Source organism: Schistocerca cancellata, chromosome 9, assembly GCF_023864275.1.
Source record: "Schistocerca cancellata isolate TAMUIC-IGC-003103 chromosome 9, iqSchCanc2.1, whole genome shotgun sequence".
NCBI lineage: Eukaryota > Metazoa > Arthropoda > Insecta > Orthoptera > Acrididae > Schistocerca > Schistocerca cancellata.
The window spans coordinates 113728859-113736671 of NC_064634.1; positions in this window are offsets into that span (position 1 = coordinate 113728859).

Sequence of the window (7813 nt, forward strand, 5' to 3'; positions counted from 1 at the left end):
TGCGGTGAATAGTGGCTCCCACCTGTTTAAAGATGGGGGATTTATAAATGTCTTCAAATTAGCTGGCATCTGACAGCGAGCCGTCTGGACGAAGCAATGGGTGCCACTAATCAAAGTACGCACTATAAATGTGTGAAAGACGAACAAAATGAGTAAAATCCGTTAGGTGTCTGCTTTCCTTGTCAGTAAAAGCTCCCCACGCTCCTCTCTCAAACACACAGACTAAACAAAGAAAAATAAACAAACTGGCAGAAAGCAAACAGAAAACACACACACACAGCTCGCTAAGGACTTAAGCGCTGTCCTACGACATAGCTGGTTACACGACAGAGGGAGAAAGACGGCGTTGCATCAGTAGAGCCACGCGGCTCGTTCAAAGTGGTGTGGACACGTGCCACAGCTGCTCCAGCGGTGCGGTGCCGTACCACAAAGGCTCAACTCTCGCAACCTCAGCGCCCGCCTTGGCGCTGTTCAAACCTCGTAGCGGCTCTCTCTCTCTCTCTCTCTCTCTGTCAATAGCAGTAAAATACAGCCACTTTGTGGGTACACCCACTTAGTAACCTACACTGAAAAATTACGCTTACGACACTGCAATACTAACCCTTGGCAAAACGGCGTCTCGGAGCGACGTGGCCCTATGGGATTCGCGCACAGGATTGCCTCTGTGCGATAGATATGGCTGGATTTCACGTTTTCCGTCGCGGTTGGAGCAGATTTCCACCTTGGCTCCTCCGGAGACCCAGACTTATTTTAGATTTGACTAATTTTAAAAAAGATAGTACACCAGATTTTACATTCCAATCTCAGTTTTTTAACCTTTTAGATGCGCATCACGGTTTACCGTCGTTTACACTGATGGCTCCAAACAGGAGAATCCTTGGCTGTTCTGTAGTGTTCCCTGATCATGTTATCCGGATTCGCCTCCCTGATGAATATACCGTTTTCGCAGCGGAGCTCCACGCGATCCTGAAGGCACCGGAGCAGATGAATCGTGTTCGGGGCAATCGATTTCTCCTCTGCTCCGATTCTCTTAGTTCCTTACAATCATTTCAGAATTTGTACCCAACTGAGGAGATGGTCCAGCTGATAGATGAACAACGGCGGGGTAAGGAGGTGTCCTTCTGCTGGGTGCCTGGTCATGTAGGAATATGGGGCAATGAACAGGCCGATCGGGCTGCCAAGGAGACCTGCAGAGAGCAGGATGTGGTCCAGTGTCCTATTCCCCTGCAGTGTGTCATCTCTGCACTCCACAAGAAGTGCATGGAGTTGTGGGAGGAAGAATGGCTGGCGGTGACGGCCAATAAACTGCGGTTGTTAACGTCAACAACTCGGCCGTGGCGTACCTCCTGCCGGGTGCTCAGGCGGGAAGAAGTGACCCTCACGCGTCTTCGGATTGGGCACTGTCCTCTCACACATAGCTTTCTATTTCGGCGGGAGGATCCCCCGATTTGTGATGCTTGTGGTGTGCACGTCTGTGTCCGGCGCATTTTAAAAGACTGCATTTTATACCGTGATGCAAGGGCAGAAGCGCAAGTTGATGGGGATCTCTGCCCTGTGTTTTAGCTAATGATAAGACGTGTGTGTCTATGGTTTTAAAGCTTTATGTGTATCTGGACTCTGGATTAAACTTTTAGGCTGGAGGTTTTAGTGTATTGCACAGTGGCTGGCTCCTCCCATTCTCCTTGGGTCAGCTAGCCACTAACATCTGCTATATTGCTTTAGCTCCCTCTACCACTTTCTTCCTGAGTTGTCCATGTTTTACTGCTGACGGCATGCTTCGTCCTACGCTTCGGTGTGGGTAGACGCACAGTTTTCCAAGCTTGTTTCCTGTGTCTTACGTTCTGTTTAATCTTATTGTTCTGAGTCTTTTCTTGACACGCGTCTCAATCTGTTACTGAGCGGGCGCTGAAGACCTTGCCGTCGTGCGCCCTTAAAACCCTCTCCATCCATCCATCCATCCATCCATCCATCCATCCGCCATATACCAAGTACCGAACACATTTTAAATTAGTACCACACGCTTCCAGTTGAATAATTTCCTTGGCAAAAGCAGATTTAATGTCTCGTCGACGAAGTGTTTATTACAGACGAAGCGCACATATGAAATGAGTAGCGGATTATTCAAAGGAACCGCTCCAAGAAAAACGCGGAAAGCTTTTATATGGTTGGCGGGGTGGAGAATTCACCTCCGCTTCCCTCGATTGTGAGACAAATGCCCCACGACTCTGGTTCCCTAAAATGCTACTTGTCTTTACAGATGTCCATATTTGGATGTCAGTACCCCACTGCGAGTTATCCATTACTCCACTGCGAGTTATCATCAAATCAGTATTTTCCTTGAGATTCAAAATACCGAAATTAATGTCATTTACACAAGTTTCTCAACATCATAGCGGGAGTACTGCATAATCTTTAGTAACAAAGATGGTTGTTCACAGAATACGTCATGTAAATACCAAACGAGATCACGGAGCAGATTTTGGAAGTATTTCTGGTTAAGCCGCATCTCTAGGTAGTCCTGAAGTATCTATTAAGTGTGTGGCGTCCCCGACGTCGAGTCGCTACGGATGACACCTTACGAGTAGGGCACGTAGTAAACGTCACACATGTAAAATGTGTCACTTTAAATATACTTGTCCATGTTCGTCAGTGAGAATATACCCGAGGGCCATACCTCACACGACCACCAAATGAGGTTACTCAGTTGTTATAAATCACACACACACACACACACACACACACACACACACACACACACACTGGGGAGTACTATTCATTCATTTCCCCGTCTCATCAGTCCTTCCCCTACAAACTCCATGTGAATCCTGGCATAGTTTCTTTCAGAACACGACAGTTGGTCTGCCCCCATCCATCTTCGATTGACGCAGTGCTGGAAAGCTGGGGATCTAGGGCCAAGACACCGTGTGTGGGCTCTTCTATTATATCAAAAAAACTACAACTTACCTTCCCGTTCTTACCATTTTCTTTTCGTTGTAATTATGTAACATATGAACAGATTAAAACTGTGTGCCGGACCGAGACTCGAACTCGGTGTCATTGCCTTTGCGGGTAAGTTTTTCAACGAAACTGCCTGAGAAAAATGTGTTGCAATACTTACTGAACGGCTCTCGTAAAACAAATTGTTCAAATGGCTCTAAGCACTATGGGACTTAACATTTGAGGTCATCAGTCCCCTACACTTAGAACTACTAAAACCTAACTAACCTAAGGACATCACAAACATCCATGCCCGAAGCAGGATTCGAACCTGCGACCGTAGCACCAGCTTGGTTCCGGACTGAAGCGCCTAGAAACGCTCGGCCACAGCGGCCGTCCTCGTAAAACAACCACTGTTGTAAACAACACCAGAGGCTCCACTGAGCAACAAACAATGAATTTTGAGGATGATGAGACAATAGGGTATTTGTCTGTTGCCAACAGCGTGTCCCACGAGGTCATAGAATTTTTTTCTCTCTACACATACGTATAAATTTCCGTATTACATGCAACTCTACTGGGGGATAGGTATTCTCTTTGCAATTCAGTTACAAAAGATAGTGAGCCAACAAACCTATTATTATGTAACGGGGCACAGGACGCAATGTGTTGTCCTTTAGCAAACAGTCTTCAACAATTTTTTTTTTCTGGAAAACTTAGGATTTATCCAGTAGGTGTTACAAGTTGAAAGTCTGGTCGGGAGCAGAGAAAACTGTTGGGCAGACTGACAGTAATATATATGTGTAAGTATTCTTATTATCTGTAAACCCTGTAGATAACAGGGTAAACCAAAGATCTTCATGGCTACATATTTCACTCGACCGTTCACAGCAACGACAGTTTTTTCATGTTGACCCACCTCTGGTCGTGGGAGAACCTCACAGAATATTCCAAAACGCTTATCTATTCATCCACAGGGCTTTCCTATCTATCTAGATTTCCATAACGAATTGTATTAAGGGTGACATGTCCGAAACGTTTGATTGACCTTCCTGGCGCCTAACAGCTCTTACATTAGAGTTAAAGCTAAATCTTAACACTAAATTATAATTTAGTTCAACATTAGATCGATGAAGGCAACATGGTACTTGGTTTACATACTGCTGCCACATTCTGTTGGAAAATGTTTCAGTGCAACATGCACTGCTAGGCATTTGCAAGGAAAAAAAAGAATAGCCTTTTTTCTTTTTGGTTAGTGTTGCTGCCTTTTGCACTTTCGAGGAGGGAAGGTTGGAGAAACTGTAATTACAAGAACTAGCGGTACTGCTAAGCAATTCTCCCTACATTCAGCATGCTGAATGATGAGCGCAGCTGCATTACAGGAGGCGCCTACCAATACATGCAACACGCGAAGCAAGGCCGTATACCGTGATGCATGCACGGAAGGCGCTAGCTACGAAACTTCCGCAAATACTATGAATTAACCGTATTTACGACCACCGCTTTGATGCTATATTATGCCTTTATGGCAATTTTCTGGAATTAACGTAGTCTTCGCAGTAGTTTTAGCGAAAGTAAATACTTCGTAGAAACAGACATGAAATCTTGCCACTATATAAGTACTGTAAGCGCTGCTTCGAAATAATATCAACCAAATTTACATGGTTTCGTTAAAAAAACTGTAGAAAAGAAATTAGTCTGAGATATACTTATCTGCTACTGATCTGCAGTTTCTCGAAACACCCACGGTAGGAATGTCGGGTGAATTCCGAAGAAGTGCGTAAGAATGCCAGCACAGATTAGTACAAAACGGCAAAGCAGGAGACTTTAAAATAATCTGAAAAATGCAACTGTGGCCACGGAATTTCAGAATATTTCACTGTGAATAGCCAAAACCTAATTCATCTCAGTTCGCGTTTCGTATCCAAGGAACTAGTTCCTTGGTGAATTACGGATGTAATCTGCAAGCGGAATGCAATTTTTGACAGGCAGTCATTTTGCAGTACTTAGTGCCATTGCAAACCAGAGGTTAGGGGAAAGTGGGCTGCAGTTTCCGGCTTCAATTGTGGGAACTTTCGCTTGAAGAAAGGTAAGGTTCCCGCTTGATCGCGACGCGACGTGAACAGACTTCCCACGGCGTGGCGGTAGACAAGCCGTGAGAACAGGTGGGGCAGCCTTGCAGGAAGTAAACAGCCAACGGCAGCGGAAGCTCGCGAGCAAGGACGAACACGCGCTTGCATTGCGGTCGGAATGTACAAGCAGTGCCTACCCAAACACCAACACTCCTTGTCCTTTAAAGAACCACCAGTGGAGGTGAAAGATTTTCTCATCGTGGTAGTTATTGATGAAATGAATTGCTACGAATATGCCTCAAAACGCAACCGTGTATTTATACCCATGTGGGTTGTTGTTCTTTAAGCCGACCGATTCGAATCCGAAACTCTTCATGTTGGAGTACTGGTCCAACACAGTTTCTAATAATGCAATACTCCTCCAATATGTTATCATCTCTTGCTCTTCAGACTTATGTTCCCAAGTAGGCTCATGTGAACACAAAGATGTCTACTCTGGAAATGAGGGTTTCGCTACTAGATTTCGTCTCCTAGAATCGATTTTTGCGCCACGTAAACACTCCACAGCATTTGAATCACGACTGAGTTCTCACAGCGATACTTGATTTTTAAAATGTTGGTTAATTTTGGAGAAGTCATTTTCATGTCGAATGAAGAAATAGTAGCACTGGATTGACCAGGAGATTCATTTTCTCTATTTAACCCATTATTTTATTAGATAAAAGAACTATATAAATACGATATATTTGTTGCATTTCCAGAATCTACCTGCTTGACGACAATGATATATCCAGTGAAGAAGGCTAATTCGTGAACTGCTATTACCCACTTCCGCTTTTAGCGGCGGAGGCGATCTTACACAACGAATGGCTGCCGACAAAACAATCAGTGATTATGTGTTAAGGAATAAGAATATGTCTTTACTGACTGTGAAGTTTTCTAGCCATTCCACGTATCATCTCCCCCCCCCCCCCCACCACACACACAAGGCGTATGATCAAGGTAGGTGTAATATAAAAAATAGAAAAAACAGTTACGCGCACATAGCTTGCGTGTGTGATTTTTTAAAGATAATTTCATGAACAATCTTGTTCTCTACCTTCTCTTTTTCCCCCCTCCAAGATTTCACTTATATGTATGAGGAAACAGTATTCTGTTTATTAAAAAAATTATGAAGCTATTAATAATCTCACTTTACTGTGCTCAGAAAATCTGAACATTTTCTAAATTAATTCGTTCACTGCGAATTTCCGTGACATCAGCAGTATTAGGTGCAGGTCTACTAAACAATGATGACCACATGGAAGTTTGGGTCAGTCCGGGGAGCATGCACGGATGGCCGAAGTGGTTAAAGCAATCACTCACGATAAGCGGGAAATTCGGCTTCGAGTCCCGCTCCGGCACAAAGTTTCATGGGTCGTTACTAGGATGTAGATCTGTGCCTAATACAGCTGATGTCACGGAAATCCGCAGTCAATGAATTAATTTCGAAAATATTTACTGCGGCAGGGGATCACCAACAGTATGTTCTTTCAGGGATGTACGGAAAAATCTGAACAGCTGGTCTTACATACACCATTCGTCTAACAGAACTGATGCTCATAAAAACGAATGTCTGAAAGAGTTAACAAAACCGAGTCAGGCCTAACACGCAAATATGATATCAAAAAACTGTCAGCGAAACTTGGTTTTGGTCTTCTTAAAGTTGCGTCGTATGTAAACACAGTGACTTTTAGCAAAATAAATGAATCGGCGCGAAGAGTTCCGTTAGACAATTAAGTTGTTTATTATTTATGTCATATGGCGATTACAGTTCTTACAGTGCGCGGTACAATTGTATGTTTGATAGTCTGGTTCCCGCACCAGAGGTGCACGAAGTTTCCCTCTAGAAAGCAGAAAATCAACACGTGGTCCGTGTGCAGTTCTCAGGTTACGGCGGGGAGCGGGCAGAACGCTCGATGACGTCAGATCGCGAGCCGACGCTGTAAAGGCCTGAACAGCAGTTCTTGGTTCTGCGGCGTACAGTTGCGTTCTTCAGAAATCAGACAAACAATAGAGTCGGACGCATTGCTATCGATTTTATGCTGGAAGGATATATATTTCTGAAAGTCGATTTATTCAATGTAAGGAAAGGTCCAAGTACTCTGGTGAAACAGAAAAAGTTGTTTGGAGAGTTTAGTACATTGTGTGAGAGTTTACGATCATATCCTGATGAATTCCACGAATGTAAGAGAATGTCTATGTCCACATTTGATTACGTTTTGAAAAAGATCCATGCACGCTTCGGAGTACCCTGCACCAATTTCCATTGAACTATATCGCCAGAGGAAGCCCTTGACGTTCAGTGAAGGTGAATTGTTTTGCTTTTAAAAATTTTATTTAACAGAGTGCCCCAAATTCTGTTCTGCTGCTACGATGACCTCCGTGGTAAATTAAGCCCTGCTGAAGCACAGTGTTACACGGCCTGTCTGGACAGCGAAGAGAAGGGTCAAGTATTTACTAATTGTTACAAACTTCTTTAAGGATAACGCTCCACCTGCGTTAGTGTTCAATTGGCATATGAAACGGTTCTCTCTCTCTCTCTCTCTCTCTCTCTCTCTCTCTCTCTCTCTCTCTCAATAGGTTTTTTCGGCATGTCTCAGTCGACTAACGACAAGTAGACGCTGTGTCGTGGATCACCTTATAACGCTAATAATAGTTTGTACGCTTCATTGCATAGTGTACTGTAATAAGTTGTCGTGAATGGCTTATTACTGCACCGTACTCGCAATGTGAACGCAGTGCGACCTTGTAGGTGCCATGTA